Source organism: Sycon ciliatum, chromosome 6 (genome assembly GCF_964019385.1).
Source record: "Sycon ciliatum chromosome 6, ocSycCili1.1, whole genome shotgun sequence".
Taxonomy (NCBI): Eukaryota; Metazoa; Porifera; class Calcarea; order Leucosolenida; family Sycettidae; genus Sycon; species Sycon ciliatum.
The window spans coordinates 10,277,391-10,297,980 of record NC_088648.1 but is presented as its reverse complement, the minus strand read 5'-3'; the positions used below and the strand labels follow the sequence as shown (position 1 = coordinate 10,297,980).

The 20,590-nt window shown below is 47.2% G+C and overlaps 1 long non-coding RNA gene across 1 annotated transcript; it reads left to right on the top strand.

The window, feature by feature from the left end:
- Positions 1–18,606: 18,606 nt before the first annotated feature.
- On the top strand, positions 18,607–20,378 carry LOC135818830 (uncharacterized). Its single transcript, XR_010553774.1, has 2 exons — positions 18,607–19,168; positions 19,852–20,378. It is a non-coding gene; the product is annotated as an uncharacterized LOC135818830 (long non-coding RNA).
- Positions 20,379–20,590: the final 212 nt, after the last annotated feature.

The following is a 20,590-nucleotide window of genomic DNA, read 5'->3' as shown; positions in this document are numbered from 1 at the left end:
CACACACACACACCTTCACACACACACACACACACCTTCACACACACACACCTTCACACACACATCCTAGACCTTAGTTAGTCGAAGGTGAAGCTACACAGGTCCGTCGGAACCGGTCCAGTTGGTCAGATCATCACCGGAAAAACTTGTCAGCCACCAACGTGTGTGTACTGCTCAGGAGGTTATACATACCCACTATATCATACACAAACTGTATGCAAGATCATGGTATGGCGGAACCAATCAAAACTGCTTCCGGCGGTCTTGCTACAGCAGAAGCCCAAGTAGCTTCTCCTGGGATTGCACCATTCAACAGCTTGGAAGGCTAAAGAATTGATTGCTTCTCTTTAGATAAGCATACACCACACATCTTTTCGAAATGGTTTTTCACTGTTCACCATGGCTGACCCAACTCACTGTCTGTCCAGTTCCCAGTGTGGCTGCTGTATTGACACCATCAAAACAATGTTATCTTTCACATTGATACTTGTGCACCCATGGAAAATTATTGTCCTTCCACATTGACAACAGTCATAGAAATTTGGACATTCCACAAGAAGAACACAGCCTGTTCCCACATGGAGCAGTCAGTCTATCATCGGTAAGAGCATCAAGTTGATCTCATAATTGCCAATACTCAGTCCTCGCTTAACCGCACACATCCGTTTTCCCCAAAAATATCCGGATATGCGAGTGAACCGGATAATTGAACACACGTACTGTATGTGTGCATGGCATATGCTGTCAATCGGTATTGCAAGTCAACAAATATTCGGCGCATATTTTGTTTTCGGCTATTTTCGGCCTGGTCATGTTTTGCCGAAAATTTGTTGCGGCCGAAATTTTGTTTTGCAAGGTTTAGTGTGAAAGTGTATACAGGCGGCAGCAGTACAGGGCGAAAATATGATGCGGTTGAAATGGACTTTTGCCCTGGAAGACCGAAATTTGAATGGGCCGAACATTTGTAGACTTACAGGAACCAGCGATTTTCTTCCAGATGGCGAGGGATCCGGATAAAAGAGGTCCGGATAAGCGAGGTCTGTCTGTACACAATTTCCTCATACCATGTACTGATCACCAGAGCATGCGTACATCATTACTTTCCAAATTCCTTCCCTCCGACACTTTCTAGCTCAGTATATCTATCATACCCCTTGGGGTGTGGGTTAGTTGGTGACTCCGACACCATTCAATACGGAGAGGGAGGTTGGTCTATACAATCAACATGCAAGACCGTAAATTTCACTGCTGTTGTTCTTGGTGTTGTATCTCTAACTTAGCTTTTCTATAATAGTTCAATTTTGTTTCAGTGTCCTTCAGTACAACGGCGATGCAAGACCGTTTCCCACATTCTTGTCATCGTCTCATGCAGTTGCCTCCTTTACAAATTTTCAGCAGGTCAGTGAGGAAAAAGACACCAAACACAATAGTGGTGAAAGCAACAGGGGTCGGTTGAAATGCACATGTATAGCTCATTGATTATCATAAATGCAACGTAGAAAATGACTCCCTTGTTCTTTGGAGCCAACCACAGCAGAAATAAACACAATAACAAACAGAGTAGGAAACAGAATCAATGAAAACGTCAGAAAATGTAGTGACTAATTGAGCTAACACATTCACCAGTTCACTGAGACAATAAACAAAAGGGTGTTATACACATGAAGAAATCATGAAACTAAAGTGAATAGCATGACGATTGTTATGAAGTAGAAGAGAGCAAGACAGCGAGCGAGCTAGGGGACAACACATGGCAGAGTGGCTAGGCCATTAGGGGTACTGGGTCACTCACTCTGCAGTCTGATGCCTTCCTCTCTCTCCCTCTCCCTCTCTCTCTCTCTCTCTCCCTCTCTCTCTCTCTCTCTCTCTCTCTCTCTCCCTCTCTCTCACACACACACACACACATACACACACACACACACACACACACACACACAGACACACAGACACACACACGCACGCACAGACACAGACACACACACACACACACACACACACACACACAAACACATATTATATATTTAGATGCATGCATAACCGCCTTCTTGTGGATCAAGCGGATTGAAGCTTCACAAAATAGTAACCTGGTCTCCACTGTAACACAGGCTGATGTAGAGATAGAGTTCCCCTGTCACGTTGGTCAGTGTCTCGGTTGTTCCGGTACGCCCATGACGACCGACTAACGTGTGGTTGTCACAATCCAGCGACATATGAATGACGTCACCGGTTTGCCATCGCTGACCCAGTGCACTGCCTGTCCAGTCACCACTACCGGTGCTGCCGTACCATCCAAACAATGTGGTCTTTCCATTTTGAAATGTGTTTAGTCGTGGACGCTGGGCATTACACAAGAAGAACATGTGCTGACCGTTACCATCAGTGACGCGATCAAGACGGAGGGATATCTCGTGTTTGCCGCTACTCCATTTCCTCACGCCACATACTGACCTCCAGCTCCCGTTAGAAGTAGCTCCACGGGTAACCGTTCGGTTGTTGTTTGACAGTGCAAGATCAGCATGGCATTGGCTGGGATCAAACTGAACTGGATCCACGATGGTAACCATTGCAGGACTTCCAGCTACATGGTGATCTCCAATCATGGCTGATACCTGCACTGAACCCTTCTTTCCGGTCGTCTTGTACGTTGCAATCATGTTAGTGCCTTCATTAGGACTACTGCCGGGCGTCAGCACAGGCTGAATGGTGTCGTTGGTGGTGTTGTCCGCAGATGTTACGTCAACGTGAACGGCAGACAAATGTGCCTCCGTCACAGCCAGACTATCACCGTGGCCATTCCTTGGCTCAATGATCACGGTAAGGTCGTCTCCCTCCTCAACACTGGCTGCAGTAGTCATGCTACTCCTCTCCGATGACAGCATACCAATGTCACTCACCACACCAGTTCTGGCAATGGCCGCAGTCAGCTCCTCAACGTGGCATGGCGAAAACAATAGAGTTCCCGGAGCAAACCCCTTCACATCTCTCTCGGACGCATTCACAGCATTCTTCGCTGCTTCCTCCAGCCATCCACTCATCTTCAAGAAATTCACATCCTCAGTGCAGTTCTCTGCCAGATGTTGAACTTTCTTGCTATACGAGGCACCAGCAAGTTTCTGCCGCTTCTGCTCTTCAAGGGGAAGAAGATGTGACAACTGCAGTCGATCCACCTCATCCAGAAGCTCTTGTTGACGTTTTTTAATGGCTTTCTTCAGACCACCAAAAACGTCGTTGATCCGGGAGGACACGCCTTCAGTCTCATCACGGAGTCCACTCAGTGCCGCTTCAGACTTCTCGATCGACTCGTCAGAAACACTGCCACTTCCATGTGATGTGCTAGTCAGCTTGGATTTCAAGGACTGACGAATGCTGGAAGATGCATCAGTGATAGTCTGCACATTGTGAGCAGCATGATCACCACTGCTTACACATTGCTTGCACACTAGCTGCTCACAACTCAAGCAATACGAACACTGTGCAAACGAGGGGTGGAATGAGCATTTGTACTGGCTGGCTGATGTTCTATCACGTGTACGTTCTGCAGCCTCACTGAGCGACACAACAGTGTGTTTGTACGACCTGCGCGATACAGGGTGGCTCTCTGCGTGGATAGCACAGAAATTGTCACCACAGTCCATGCAAACAGCCACTGCTGCAGTATCCCCAGTTAGAGGACATTCATCACACAACTTCTTACGGCCAGCACTTGCAGCAGCTACCTCCTCTCCAACCCCATCACTAGAAACGTCACTGTCTGGAAGGTACTGCAGCAAGGGCACACCTCCCTGTGGTGGTGGAGTGGTTGTTCCACATTCAGGACATCCCACAGAGCCTTTGCCACTGATGTATTTTTCCAAACACTCCACACACAACGAGTGGAGACACTTCAGCAGCTTGCCATGCTTACTACTACTTCTGCATGATCCACACTCTGGTCTGGACATGGCTACTCAACACAGCTGCTCACACACACACGCCACACCCTGACTTCAGTAGATACACCAACAGGGAACACTGGAAACTCAAAGACAAAGTCACTGTACATACCAGTACGGCACTACACCAAGCCTATTCGATTTACTGGGCAAAAATGATTTTTAATTCATCCACAAATGTTTTACCGCCAGCTTAGCCTAGAGCGCATGCGCACTAGTCTGTACGCACTATACAGACAGTGACCTGACTTGATAGGAGCCGTGCACACTACAGACGACGGGGACTACATGTAGGCCCTGGCAGATTCTGCTCCTTTGACCCATGCACATCAGTAAACAGTTTGTCACATGTCATGTCAGTAGATAGTGAGTGCTGTGTTGTCATTCTGGACACTATCAGTGATGTACATAGTCAAGTATATGTCTGGACCCGAGTCTTGACTTGCCTCTGCACTGCTGCTGTAGTCAGCCAGCACGGTCTCACTAAACCAGTGTGTTTGTGTGTGTGTGGGTGCACCCTGACTGACCTAAGGGGCATACTACGAGATGTACTTTTCAACTGCACACATGGAAATCTTCTCATGATTTCACATACCGACCAGACTAGTCTGGTTATCATCATTAGCTGAGTGACTGATCCCACCTAAACTGGGCACATGGTATTCCATCCGGTTATGGAAGGATATTCCATCTAGCCAGAAGTGATGATGTCAAAGGAAAACGTCTTCAGCCAATATATTCCAGTCTGAATCTCCTTTCTACGAAATGTTCTCTCTTGAAAGTCTGCGGCCTTTCTTACCGTTTCTCAGAGACTTGTCCAGTACAAGACAAATACTCCAGCCAAAAATTTTCTTTCTTTGATACTACCGGTAGTGGTACAGTCAGTATCGCCTATAGCGTTGGTGTTTGATTTTGAGCATTTTATCACTATAAGCGATATATTACTATGACCGATACTGCATGCAATGTATGCGAGTGGGGTGTCAAACGACTCAGCGCGCCGTGCACATACGCACTACATACATGTACATGTACAATGTCATGTAGCTGGCTGTAGCTCCTGACACACAAAATCAGGATTTCCTCATGATGGAGGCATATTTTGGCAACTTGTACAAGCAAAACTCACCAAACAGCACTCACTGGACAAGTTCTTCACGAAGAAGTAACACCCTGTTCTCCTCTGACATCGCTTGATGTTACATCAATCACTATAACCGATGCAAATATAGTGTAATAAAGGTCTTTTGAAATAAGAATTTGATCACTATAGGCGATATATTACTATAGACGATTATTACTATACGCGATAACTGTGTATACTTAGTTATGGCAAATGAAAATGAATTTGGGAAATTGATCACTATATCCAGTATATTATTATAGCCCGAAATAGAGGTTGCGACTTCGGCGATGATTTTGTTTAGGAATGGGTTTGCTCCCACACTGGAGCTCGCGCTATTCCGCCGACGACTTGACACTTGACTGACTCACGACTGCCATCCAGAGAACACGAGAAGTCCATCGAACCTTCGACTCGGCAAACCTGCAAGAAAGCACCACTCCCTGCTCAATACACAGTGTTTCGGGGAATTCACCCCTCATCAGTTGAGCTTGAGTAGGCTGAGGAAGATTGTGCCTGAAGAGCACCACTTATATAGTGCTGTCCAGGCACAAACATCACCAGGGATACAAACTTACAGAGACACTCCGTTTCCAGCGCGACAAACACCTCGTGAACACCAGATAGCAGCGTGAGTCAGTTATCGCTCCTGGACGGTGAGAACAGACGAAGAGGACCCTCGGTCATTCACAACGCTGTCACCTCCAAACCACCTAGTCGCACGCCCGCGCTGGGCACAACAGTACGAAATAGAGGTTGCGACTTCGGCGATGATTTTGTTTAGGAATGGGTTTGCTCCCACACTGGAGCTCGCGCTATTCCGCCGACGACTTGACACTTGACTGACTCACGACTGCCATCCAGAGAACACGAGAAGTCCATCGAACCTTCGACTCGGCAAACCTGCAAGAAAGCACCACTCCCTGCTCAATACACAGTGTTTCGGGGAATTCACCCCTCATCAGTTGAGCTTGAGTAGGCTGAGGAAGATTGTGCCTGAAGAGCACCACTTATATAGTGCTGTCCAGGCACAAACATCACCAGGGATACAAACTTACAGAGACACTCCGTTTCCAGCGCGACAAACACCTCGTGAACACCAGATAGCAGCGTGCTATCTGGTGTTCACGAGGTGTTTGTCGCGCTGGAAACGGAGTGTCTCTGTAAGTTTGTATCCCTGGTGATGTTTGTGCCTGGACAGCACTATATAAGTGGTGCTCTTCAGGCACAATCTTCCTCAGCCTACTCAAGCTCAACTGATGAGGGGTGAATTCCCCGAAACACTGTGTATTGAGCAGGGAGTGGTGCTTTCTTGCAGGTTTGCCGAGTCGAAGGTTCGATGGACTTCTCGTGTTCTCTGGATGGCAGTCGTGAGTCAGTCAAGTGTCAAGTCGTCGGCGGAATAGCGCGAGCTCCAGTGTGGGAGCAAACCCATTCCTAAACAAAATCATCGCCGAAGTCGCAACCTCTATTTCGTACTGTTGTGCCCAGCGCGGGCGTGCGACTAGGTGGTTTGGAGGTGACAGCGTTGTGAATGACCGAGGGTCCTCTTCGTCTGTTCTCACCGTCCAGGAGCGATAACTGACTCACGCTGCTATCTGGTGTTCACGAGGTGTTTGTCGCGCTGGAAACGGAGTGTCTCTGTAAGTTTGTATCCCTGGTGATGTTTGTGCCTGGACAGCACTATATAAGTGGTGCTCTTCAGGCACAATCTTCCTCAGCCTACTCAAGCTCAACTGATGAGGGGTGAATTCCCCGAAACACTGTGTATTGAGCAGGGAGTGGTGCTTTCTTGCAGGTTTGCCGAGTCGAAGGTTCGATGGACTTCTCGTGTTCTCTGGATGGCAGTCGTGAGTCAGTCAAGTGTCAAGTCGTCGGCGGAATAGCGCGAGCTCCAGTGTGGGAGCAAACCCATTCCTAAATTATTATAGCCGCCAACCTTATAGGCGATACGGACTGTACTATAACCCACATTCTGTCTTCCACGTGATAGCGGCCCAGAATCACATCCTCACAATGATCACCCCCCACCCCACCCCCCCCCCCCCCCTCCACACACACACTCCCATCATAACACCAAGAGTAGATAAACAAGAGTGTGCAACTCCGGATATCTCCTGCACAATCTGCAGATATCCCGCGCCCACGGCGGAATTGTTTGTTTACGTCACCTTTTTTCAGACAAACGCGGATTTTGCCGCAGAGCAGTGTGAGAGCACGTGCTGGGCACCGACCTTGTAGTGTAAAGCCCAGCCAAGTGCACGAGGGAAAACTCTCCAAAAGGCTCGCAGAGGGTGCGTCGTCGAAAAGATTACGTCAATTATGTAGTACCCGCTATGACAGCCACTACATTATGACATAGTGAATATGGGCAAAATGAGGTTGCTCGTGGTTCATACACAAGTGCACGCACAACATATCAGTCGAGACATTTCTGGTAAACTTTGTTACAAATTTCATCCAAGTGTTTGCGGCATCAAAGCACGCGAAAACACAATACGAGTAATACTCACCGTGTCCTTGGAATGTCTTGTGCTGGTCTCCAGTCCTTCAACCCACTGCATGTACTGCTGTGGAATACGGGCAGACAGGTCATGAAAGCTGACTTGGCCAACATGGCTTGCGCTAGAGGTGATTTTTGCCACCGCAGAAATATTCTGGCATCCTCTGCTGGAATCATGGATGTCCTTGTAGTGACTGCTGGGCCTGCCATCGACACAGCCGCGAGCATGCTAATGCTATTAACGAGCATACTATTGCTATTGCTGGTGGTGGTGTTGGTACCTACATCTTGTTGTGCAATGCACCCGGAAACTGAGCAGATGAAACGTGACGAAGAAATACAATGTCATGTCATTTAGGTACATGTACCTCATACATTGTGCTGATGATGTGCAGCTTCCAAAGTCGGACAAAGTCCACTCAGTCTCTCTTCGCCTCACAGCTCGCAGCTCGGGTACACACTGAAATTACTCGGTCGACCTCTTGCCTACACGTAGCGGCTCGCCAACCTTCGTGGAATTTCATTCCCTGCCACAATTTTGTTACGGACAGGGCGCAAAACGAGCAGTACAGTAAGCAAGCACAAGCTACATTGTGCTTCTCAGTTCAACTACGACTACGAGTAGTGTCTACGAGCAGCGGCTCAGTGTTCCCAGACCCACTGTCACTGATGCCAGTGATAGCAAACACCAGCGAACCAGGTATACCGGAATGTGCAACTGAACTGGCCAGCATTTCCTATAGTACTGCTATTACGGAAGGCCACAAAATTAATAAAATTGCTGCAAAGAAGTAAGTATTAAAAGTACAGTGCTCTACATGAAGATTGACACTGCATCATGCCGCCGAGTTTGGTGAACACGAGGTAGACATGCACTGTATGTACATGCACCTGTATGTAGAGTAACACTCACAATAGTCTAACTCGGATGGTGGGCCAATTAAATTAAAATAATTATTGTGAAAAGAAGAAGGACAAAATGTTACGAGTTATGACTAACTGTCCAGCAACGTAACCAGATCTTATACAGTCAGCGAGTGCGACAAAATGGCACAAAACTGACAAGGACACTCGCTGACTGTATAAGATCTGGTTACGTTGCTGGACAGTTAGTCATAACTCGTAACATTTTGTCCTTCTTCTACTCACATAGTCGTTATTTCGAGGTAGGGAGTCAGAAGGTTTGACCAGGCACAAACACCTTGCAACAGACTGTCAGTCAAGGAAGAATCCCATTAGTAGTGGCATTACTCCACTTTTCTGGTCGCTACATTCGCTAATTTTGTAGCTTTTTTATTTTTATTCTGCAGATCCAAAATCATGTTATAGTCATAAACACAATTGTCTGAGGATTGGTTCAGCCGTGGAACTCTGAGTCACAACGGAATTATTATTATTTGCCCAAGGTTTTCATTGTGTGCCCTTGTGTACGTGACTGGATCAGGTATTGAGCACTTTCGCAGAACCTAAGCTACTACTGCCTCTGTGTATAGTCCTAGACAGTATTGCCAGATCTTCAGGCTGTCACGGTATTGTGATTTATGTCCAGTGAACAGAGGTAGTAATACAATAGTCAATACTCACACAGCAATGTCACAACCAAGTCCTTTTCTGCCGGTACTCAGAGTTTTGTATCATATCTCACACCATTATGTTTGCATGATGAGAGGTTCTTTTACCACGAAACTCTGAGTAACGACAGAAAAGCACTTTGTTGTGCCATCGCTAGTGTGAGCATTGGATCGAAACTCATCAATTAACTCATGTATGGATGAACATTACAATAATTATGATCATTCTGCAGTGGAAGGCTCAAGCTTCAATTCGTAAACATTTGCAAAAATATAGTGAAATTTTGATTTAGAATGGAACTGAAATTCAAAATGAGTAGAAGACTGGAGTGGCACATTCCTCAAGTAAAGTCCATATTAGCTCTACTGATCTAAAGAATGTGTGAACTATTCACCTATCAGCCGGTTCAACACCCATACAGTCCACACAGCGCTAGTCCAGAAAAGATGTTAAAAAGGAACAAGGCTAGGTTGGAGATCAGCTGTGCTGTATCATCACAGACATTAAACTGTGTTTGCTCACAGTGGAATGTTCACACAGCATGAAGAGACCATGCAGTACAAACATCACAGAGTCAACCATGAGAGCACATATGACAATGTTGAGCAGGTTAGTTGTCTGCATGGGAAAACAGACAAGATCACCACCGATACAGACAGCGACCAATTAGTCCTGCCTACACATCATATCCTTCATGTGCCCCGGCATCAGCCATTACTCTACCTGTAGAGACTAAGTAGATCAGCTTGCTGGTTTAGATCAGTGGTGAGCGACCCAGCTTGCCAGTATCCACTCCAACCACCCAAGCACATCCACGGTCAATGCCAGTATCCACTCCAGACAGCCAAGCACATCCACTGACAATGCCAGTATCCTCTCTGGGCAGCCATACCTGACCAGTTCAACAGCTTAGCATTATCTTCACGTAAGCTCTATAGACCCTTTGCACAAAGTCAATAAGCGAGAGGGGTCGAGACGGGGCATGCTGTGCACGCGCTGCACACTTGGCATGCAACCAGCATGCATGGTTTGCTGCAGGACGTGATCAAGTTTCCTGTGACCATGGTGACAGGCTGTGTTTTCACGGTCCTGACGCGATGTTCATGTATGTACTTCCCAGCCTTTTTCATTTGAAGTTTTTTTAGTTCTGAAGGAAGAAGTTCCGAAATGCTTTCCAAGGACCACTGTTGGGTTCTTGTTTGCAGCAACCGTCATCCCTAGTGGCTAGTCTAAGAAAACCACTTGTCTTTCCATGCATTCCCTGGCTATGCTGGCATTCCACACAGTGTTGTGCTCGGAACACTTTGTCGATGACGACTTTCATCCTTGCTTTTGCGAAGACGCTGAACGCCCTGCCAAGAGACTCTGGAGCCTGAGAAAAAGGCATGACCCATCCCTGTCTTTGCGGGGAAGATCGACTGCTTGCTGGCGCTGCTCGAGCTGCTGATGTTGAAGTGCAGAGCGACGCAGCCTCATCGCTCAGGTGTGCGGAGAAAGTCATCTGAGTTCGAGCTGTGGCTGTGTGCACGATATGACAGACTTTCACATTATGCACATAGCCACCAAAGTAAAACTCATGGACACTATCCACGGGCTTCTTCACTAGTACTACTCCATCAGCTCCCAAGACCTCTTCACTGTCGTCGGCGACTTGCCCCTGCGTTGGAGATGAGCACGCATGGTGTGGCACTCACTCTGGGAAACAGAAGTTCATCACTCATCCACTCGGACGCATGACAAAGTTGGGCATGATGAAGGTACACTCGAGGAAGAACCAGTGGTGCCCCTCTTAGTTCTAGGAGCATCAGGGTTCTCTCTTAGTTCTAGGAGCATCAGGGTTCTGCATAGAGAAGCGTTCTCTACATCGACAGAGGAGAGAAGGTAGAGAAAATAAAAATAAATTTCAATCTACAGTAATCCGAAATATCCACTGACTGCGGAAAACTTACCGCTCCAATAACTCCTTCTTTTTCAAGACAGATACGCACCCTCATTCAGCAGAAAACTGTTCAGTTCCTTCACAGACCATTCTTTGTTTGACAGCTCCTCCACGGGTTCCACAGCCATCGATGGCAAACCACTCGACACTCTCTCCTCCATCTCCAAAATGGAAAAATACAGTGTTTCACCATGCTCAACAACTGATACTCTGCACAAAAATCGAAGAGGATGCCCCGTCTCGGATCACGTGACCGTTATTGTGCAAAGGGTCCAGAATCTTACACGACCGTATATGGTTCACAGTGAGCCCCGTGTAACATGCACACACGTTACTTGCAACAATGATAGATGCACTGGGCAGGATGAGGCGGTGGTGGTGAGTCCAATGTCCGTCGAGTTTGTCAAGGTGGATAGTTCACGGCACACTGCGGCAGCGGTCCAGATAACGACAGTGTCGGTTGTGCTGGTGCAGTGTTTCCTGCTCACATGCCGCCCACACCACCACACGATTGTCCCTGGTCTTGTCGGTGTGCAGCAGCTGTAGTTGACTTATGACATACTGATCGGAGCACAGTGCAAGTCTGTGCTGACTGCCAAGAGCGGAGACATTCACGTCACGATGTAGTGAGCAGGACAGCTGTCCCAGGAATGGACAACCCTGTCTTAGATCACTGCTGATGATTAGAATATCCGCACAGGACCTGGCCACCCACAGAGCATTGTCAAAGGCTAAGATGGATGTGCAGGACTGTGCTAAGTAGTACAAGCTACCTTCAAGACAGAACTCACGTTGTGCTGCTGATCCAGTGGCTTCACCATCATACATCGTTCTGCTGCGTCTTCTGTCCCGCAGGGCACCACCACCATTGCTGATGATTTTATTGCATTCTTCGTCGTCGGAGTTGATCTCCTTCATCACATCCATCTTGCCCTGCAGCAATGGAGAGCTTGTGGACCGACCCGCAAAGGTGAAACTATCACGTGACATATCCACCTCTGGGGCAGACTTCCGGCCAGCTCAAGACGAGTCTGAGCCGCTAAAAGTTGTGACGCTGGTTTCCACTTTGCTTGTGCTGTGTGGCCTTGTGAGATGTGGTCGTACTGGAGCATCGTCACGTCCCACCATAGTGCTAGCACGGTCTCGATGACCTTCTGGCAATGACAGCTGTACTCCTGTCGTCCTGGTAGCAGACCTCTCTTGGTTTGTGACATGCTGCAGAGGACCTATCTTTCCACTGCTGTCAGGCTGCGTGAGCAGTTTGGTGTTGTACAGGAGAGGTGCATCGTTTCGACAATCCACAATTCCCAGCATGTTATGGTGTTGCGGTGAGAGAGCAAGGACAATCGGCTGCCTGCGATCCACAGCTCATACAACTGCATTGCACATCACCATCTCCACTATGCTGCACTTAGCTTGGTACAACTGCAAGAACAGAACCCAACACAGATACAGCAAAAAGTGACCACAAACACATGCATTCACACATACTCATACACATGGGCGTACACATGGGCGTACACACACACACACACATACACACACACACACACACACATACACACATACACACAAACGCACATTCACACACACATACACACGCACACACACATACACCCCCCCCCCCCCACACACACATCCTCGATAGTAAAGCTACACAGGTCCGTCGGAGGAGGAGGAGGTTATACATACCCACTACGTCATACACAAACTGTATGAAAGATCATGGTATGGCGGAACCAATCAAAACTGCTTCCGGTGGACTTGCTACAGCAGAAGCCCAAGTAGCTTCTGCTTGGATTGCACCATTCAACTGCTTGGAAGGCTAAAGAATTGATCGCTTCTCTTTAGATGAGCATACACCACACATATTTTTGAAGTGGTTTTTCACTGTTCACCATGGCTGACCCAACTCACTGTCTGTCCACTTCCCAGTGTGGCTGCTATATCAACAACATCAAAACAATGTTATCTTTCACATTGATACTTGTGCACCCATGGAAAATTATTGTCCTTCCACATTGACAACAGTCAAAGAAATTTGGACATTACACGAACACAGCCTGTTCCCACATGGAGCAGTCAGCCTATCATCGGTAAGAGCATCAAGGTGATCTCATATTTGCCAAAACAGTCAGTCCTTGCTTAACCGCACACATCCGTTTTCCCCAAAAATATCCCGATAGGCGAGGGAACCGGAAAATCGAACACACGTACGGTATGTGTGCATGGCATATGCTGTCAATCGGTATTGCAAGTCAACAAATATTCGGCACATATTTATTTTCGGCTATTTTCGGCCTGGTCATGTTTGTGTGAAAAATCGCCTAATACGGGAGCTCGCCAGATAGGGACCGGCGGATTCTGCTCGAAAAGGTGGCAGATTCTGCTCGAAAAGCAGTGAAATTGGCAGAACCATACAAACCTTATGGCGGGCAATTCCTCGAATTCTGCTCCATTTCTTTATCCACATACCAAACATGCATGAAACTTACCAGAAAAAGAACCGAATTCTGCCAATTTTTCATACATGTTTGGCCGAAAATTTGTTGCAGCCGAAATTTTGTTTTGCAAGGTTCAGTGTGACAGTGTATACAGGCAGCAGCAGTACAGGCCGAAAATTTGATGCGGCCGAAATGGGTTTTAGCCTTGGGAGGCCGAAGTTTGAATGGGCCGAAAATTTGTGGACTACCAGTAACCAGCGATTTTCTTCCTGATGGCGAGGGATCCGGATAAAAGAGGACTGGATAAGTGAGGTCTGACTGCACACCTTTCCTCATAACATGTACTGGTTTACAAGAGCATGTGTACATCATTACTTTCCGAATTCCTTCCCTCCGCTACTTTCTAGCTCAGTGTATCTATAATACCCCTTAGGGTGTGCGTTGCTTGGTGACGCATACACCATTCAATGTGGAGAGGGAGGTTGGTCTATACAATCAACATGCAAGACTGTTTCCCACTTTCTTGTCATCGTCTCCTGCAGTTATCTCCTTTACAATTTTTCAGCAGGTCATGCAGAACATCAGTAAGGGTAAAACACAGAACACGATAGTGGTGAAAGCAACAGTGGTCGGTTGAAATGCACATGCATACCTCATTGATTATCATAAATGAAACGTAGAAAATGACTCCCTAGTTCTTTGGAGCCAACCACAGCAGAAATAAACACAATAACAAACAGAGTAGGAAACAGAATCAATGAAAATTCAGGAAATGTAGTGACTAGTTGAGCTAACACATTCACCAGTTCACTAAGACAATAAACACAAAGGGTGTTATACACATGAAGAAATCATGAAACTAAAGTGAATAGAATGACGATTGTTATGAAGTAGAAGAGTGCAAGACAGCGAGCAAGCTAGGGGACAACAAATGGCAGAGTGGCTAGGCCATTAGGGGTACTGGGTCACTCACTCTGCAGTCTGATGCCTTCCTCTCTCTCCCTCTCTCTCTCACACACACACACATGCATACATGCGCACACACAAAAACACACACACACACAGGCACACACACACACACACACACACACACACAGGCACACACACACACACACACACACGTACATGCACACATAATTATATGCACGCATAACTGCCTTCTTGTGGATCAAGCGGATTGAAGCTTCACAAAATTGTAACTTGGTCTCCACTGTAAAGCAGGCTGATGTAGAGGTAGAGTTCACCTGTCACGTTGGTCAGTGTCTCGGTTGTTCCGGTACGCTCATGACGTCCGACTAACGTGTGATTGTCACAATCCAACGACATTTGAATGACGTCACCGGCTTGCCATGGCTGACCCAGTGCACTGCCTGTCCAGTTACCACCACCGGTGTTGTTGCTGTACCATCCAAACAATGTGGTCTTTCCCATTTGCAAGCCGTCTAGTCGTGGACGCTGGGCATTACACAAGAAGAACAGGTGGTGAACATTACCGGCAGTGATGCGATCAAGACGGAGGGATATCTCGTGTTTGCCGCTACTCCATTTCCTCACGCCACATACTGACCTCCAGTGCCCGCTAGCAGCAGCTCCACGAGTAACCGTACGGTTGTTGTTTGACAGTGCAAGATCAGCATGGCATTGGCTGGGATCAAACCGTGGTCGCGGATGCACGATGGTAACCATTGCAGGACTTCCAGCTACGTGGTGATCTCCAATCATGGCTGATACCTGCACTGAACCCTTCTTTCCGGTCGTCTTGTACGTTGCAATCATGTTAGTGCCTTCATTAGGACTACTGTTGGGTATCAGCACAGGATGAATGGTGTCGGTGGTGTTGTCCACAGATGTTACGTCAACGTGAACACCAGACAAATGTGCCTCCGTCACAGCCAGACTATCACCGTGGCCATCCCTTGGCTCAATGATCACGGTAAGGTCGTCTCCCTCCTCAACACTGGCTGCAGTAGCCATGCTACTCTTCTCCGATGACAGCATACCAATGTCACTCACCACACCAGTTCTGGCAATGGCTGCAGTCAGCTCCTCGACGTGGTACGGCGAAAACAATAGAGGTCCCAGAGCAAACACCGTCACATCTCTCTCGGACGCACTCGCAGCATTCTTCGCTGCTTCCTCCAGCCATCCACTCATCTTCAAGAAGTTCACATCCTCATTGCAGTTCTCTGCCAGATGTTGAACTTTCTTGCTATACGAGGCACCAGCAAGTATCTGCCGCTTCTGCTCTTCAAGGGGAAGAAGATGTGACAACTGCAGTCGATCCACCTCATCCAGAAGCTCTTGTTGACGGTTTTCAATGGCTTTCTTCAGACCACCAAAAACGTCGTTGATCCGGGAGGACAAGCCTTCAGTCTCATCACGGAGTCCACTCAGTGCCGCTTCAGACTTTTTGATCGACTCGTCAAAAACACTGCCACTTCCAAGTGATGTACTAGTCAGCTTGCCTTTCAAGGACTGACGAATGCTAGAAGATGCATCAGTGATAGTCTGCACATTGTGAGCAGCATGATCACCACTGCTTACACATTGCTTACACACTAGCTGCTCACAACTCAAGCAATACGAACACTGTACAAACGAGGGGTGGAATGAGCATTTGTGCTGGCTCGCTGGAGTGTTACCACCTGTACGTTCTGCAGCCTCACTGAGCGACACAACAGTGTGTTTGTACGACCTGCGCGATACAGGGTGACCCTCTGCGTGGATAGCACAGAAATTGTCACCACAGTCCATGCAGACAGCCACTGCTGCAGTATCCCCAGTTAGAGGACATTCATCACACAGCTTCTTATGGCCAGCACTTGCAGCAGCTACCTCCTCTCCAACCCCATCACTAGACACATCACTGTCTGGCAGGTACTGCAGCAAGGGCACACCAGCCAGTGGTGGTGGTGGAGTGGTTGTTCCACATTCAGGACAACCCACAGAGCCTTTGCCACTGATGTATTTTTTCAAACACTCCACACACAACGAGTGGAGACACTTCAGCAGCTTGCCATGCTTACTACTACTTCTGCATGATACACACTCTGGTCTGGACATGGCTAATCAATACAGCTGCACATACACAACACCGTGACTTCAATCTGACCAGTAGATACACCACCACAGAAGAACACTGGAAACTCAAGACAAAAGCGACCTTTCGCATTTGCTACGAAACGAATGCGAAACGAAAGTTTGATTCGGCTCGTAATCGTTTCGTGGAAAACAGATTTCAGGTTTCGCGAGTCGTCATGCAAATCATTTAATGTGCATGGCAACTACAAATACGGGCGCCGGTAGCTTGGCGTACGGGCTTTTACACGCACACGTGCGTGGATCATGGAATCAAGGGAAAAATGTGTACCTTGCAAAACATGTGTACCTATCCAAATAAATGTGTACCTGGCGGATTCGGAGCGTGCCACGAATGAAGAGGCTTCCATTCGTGAAAACGAGTTCTCCGCAGGGACTCTGACGAATCCTCGAACCCAGGTGACGAATCAGCATTCGTTTCGTGTCCGTACGCGGGGTGCGAAAGGTCCCTAAAGTCACTGTACATACCAGTGCGGCACTACACCAAGCCTATTCGATTTACTGGGCAAAAATGATTTTTAATTCATCCACAAATGTTTTACCGTCAGCTTATAAGGCCGTCATCACACCACGTTCTCCGACTCCCGTTTACGTCTACGTCTATGGTGAAAAAACCAAAACGGGTGGTCGTGTCATCAGACAGGCACAGTTCTTGACGCGTACACGCAGTCAGGTTTTTGGAGAAATTTGAACCCACGTACATCGAAGTACAGGGTCACTCGGAAAAAGGCTGGGGTAGATACGCACGTTCATAGAAAAAGTCGTATACCCCCCCTCTCCATACCACGTCTACGTCTCCCGTTTCCTCTGCTCCCGTTTTCACCCCGTATACGGATCATCATGACAACCGACCAAAAACTCCTTACGTGGACGTAGACGCAGCGCTTTGTACCATGGTGTGATGACAGCGCGCTCACACTGCGACCATGAGCACGCGTCCATGCGTCAGCAAAACGCAGAAACGTGGCAGTCGTGCTCACACTAGGCCTCGTACACACGTAGACGTGAAGTTGTCACACAAACTTTACGAATTGCAGTTCGTATCCAAAAGAGTGTGTGCGTTTCCTAATAAAGTTGTGGCCCGTTTTGGATGTAATTTTTCGCATGTTGCATGTTGGAGGAAGTAGCCTCGTGGCTCGTATTCTTGAAGTCGACGAAAATAATTCATACAATCAGGTAGGTTTTGACTCTTGAGGGACTGCTGCTGACAGCCAAGCGCTTTCGCTTTCCTGACCTCGTGGTCAGAGCAAGTGCCAGTGCAGTGGAAATTGCGGTAGTGGTTTCTTTCGTCTGTTGCCGAGATGAGAACTGTATTTTCCGATGATATGTAACTGAAATGTCTTGAGAGAAGTTGAGGTATGGCATTCCATCATCGCAGAAAAGTAGAGAAAGATGATTTCCCAAACCGAAAAGCCAGACCAAGCTGCCATCGTATTGAACGAGTACACTGTAGAAATTGGTCACCAGTACTGGTCACTGACCTGATCACAACGAAGCAACTTCAAAAACAAATACATGTACAAAATTGACATCGTCCAAAAAGGGCAAAGAATGCATATATGGCGGTGCGTGCGTGCAGGACCACAACTACAAAATTTTAAAAATGTGCAAATGTCGAGGATGACATCGACAACCGCCGAGTTTCATGAATCAACACACCGGAATTTGAGAAATTGAACATACTTCAGGCCAGGTTGTACACAAATACGCTTCACGTCTACGATCATGTTGCCGCCAAGTCGTGGCACCCCCCTCCGGAGGTCGCGGTCACGATTTGAAACGTGGCCGCCACGTTTTGGTCAAGTTCATGCCGTTGCCATGCAACTTGGCCGCATGGCCGCATGGACGCTGGTTTTGGTCGCAGTGTGAGCGCGCCCTTAGCTAGGCTAGAGTGCGCACTGTACTAGTCTGTATGCGTCTGTATACAGACAGTGGCCTGACTTAAAGGGGCACTCCGGCTTCATTTTCGACGCCGAGTTTTGGATGCCAAGACGAAGGTAGGTGAAAGAGAAGACACCTCGAACAAGAACGAGTCTCCAGAAGCGATCGAGTCGAGCAGGAAGACGACTTTTGAATTTCGGCCGAGCGAGCGCTGATGACGTAATGAGGGATTAGCTTGCGCCAGTGGAAATGCATCTGCGCACATACATTTCACACACTTATTGGCCAATTTTCAATCGAAGAAGAGGTTGTTTGCTATGTTCTCCCAACGCCGTGAGCGATCCCGTCTTCTATACCCTTCCAGGTACCCTGAAGGTCCTCCAGAGGAGAATTTATCTCCATCAAAGCGTTGTTGATCCGCTAAATTCGTCTCGAGACATATTCACCCAGTGCAGTGCTGATAAATGTAGAATGTTGAATCTGTGATAATTGTCGACGATGGAGAGAGAGGCTGATAGCCGCTGTCGCAGGGAGAGTGAAGCTGCTGGAAGTAACAACAGGGAGCCCGTTTGTATCACCTGAACAACCAGACTTCAAAGCAGCTTGACCAAATCGGAGGGTGCCTCGTTGCTTATCGTGAATATTACACCGACATGAATTACTACAAGTATACTGGTGAGTTTTTATCTTGTTTTGTTCGTATGCTAGTACCCTGGCCTGGAGTTCTCGTTAGCAAATTCCTATTCCCTGGCGTTTTCTAAACATTCCGTGTAGGACTGAATACGTGATCAAGTATTCCGATTTGGGTAGATGTGGAATTTGGACATGTATTATATTTAAAAAAATTATTTTCCAAATAGAGCGTTTGTAGAGAAATGGTTGCCCAAATACAACAAAATTTATTCTGCAGTTCTACAACTAACTTGTACTGAAATCCAGTCGAAGTAAAAATGATTCTTCATGACAGTTGGGGTCAATGAAATCTGATCCAGGCATAACGAATGGTGACGCCTGCCACCCCGGGAACGAATGCCCATTTGGTGGGGGATACCAAAGTACTCGAAAGTAGTGCGTGTTTCAATGTGGCATGGAAGTTTTATATGATCTCTGGTCAATGCAACATACAATAGCCATCATGAATTGCAGGCCTCGAACGCAACTCCGACCAGAATTGGCAGTTCCCTAAGTTAGATGCTTTATAATTCCATGGCCCCAGCTGTAGTTATAGAGGGTTTTTTGCACATTATTCTTATAGTCGATAGGTTTATACTGATGGCCACAAACAACGGCAGTTCAAACTTCACTGATGTGTTCATGAGCTGAGAGATTTCTCTCCACTATTTCTGTTGTGCACACAGGTTTGTCCAATATGCATTGACCATATTGGGTATGGTACCTGCTCTGAGAAGGGAATCGCTGGAGCCACAGTCCAACTATACAGGCTTTCAAGAAACAGAGAGGAGCCATCTTTGCAAGCTGATACCTGATGTGTACCGACAGAATTCTCACGAGATACCTTACAGACTACGCCTGGTGTATACTTCATAGTACTCCTTCGACTACTGTCTAGGATCAAGTCGACTGAAGCAAGTTCAAACAACTCTGGCTTCAAACGAGCCGTCGATTAGACAAACAAAACATTCTCTCATATACTAGAGCACTCTGACAACTCACGACCTATTCCTAACGATTGCCACCGCTTATAAATATGTAGAGTACTGATTGGAATGTGCTCACAATCTCAACAATCCAGTGCTATAATTATTTGAACTATGTGTTCCTTCCATAAATGTTGTATCCACATATAATCCACAGTGCTGCAAAGTTTCAGAGTTCTCAGGGTATCAAACAAAATTATTTCAAATACAGTGAAATAGTTCGTGGACATTATAGCGTAATTTGTAGTTCCCTGGTCCTTTTCTTTGCTATAAATTAATCCTTTGCTCTCTAGCCACCGGCGAGTCCGACAGTGAAATTGTTAGTTCATATTTATGTGGGTATGTGGGGGGGGGGGGGGGGGGTGAACATATTTCTATATAAGGGACCTGCAACTGTAATACCACAGTACAGTAGATAGCAAATATGTCGAAAACAGAA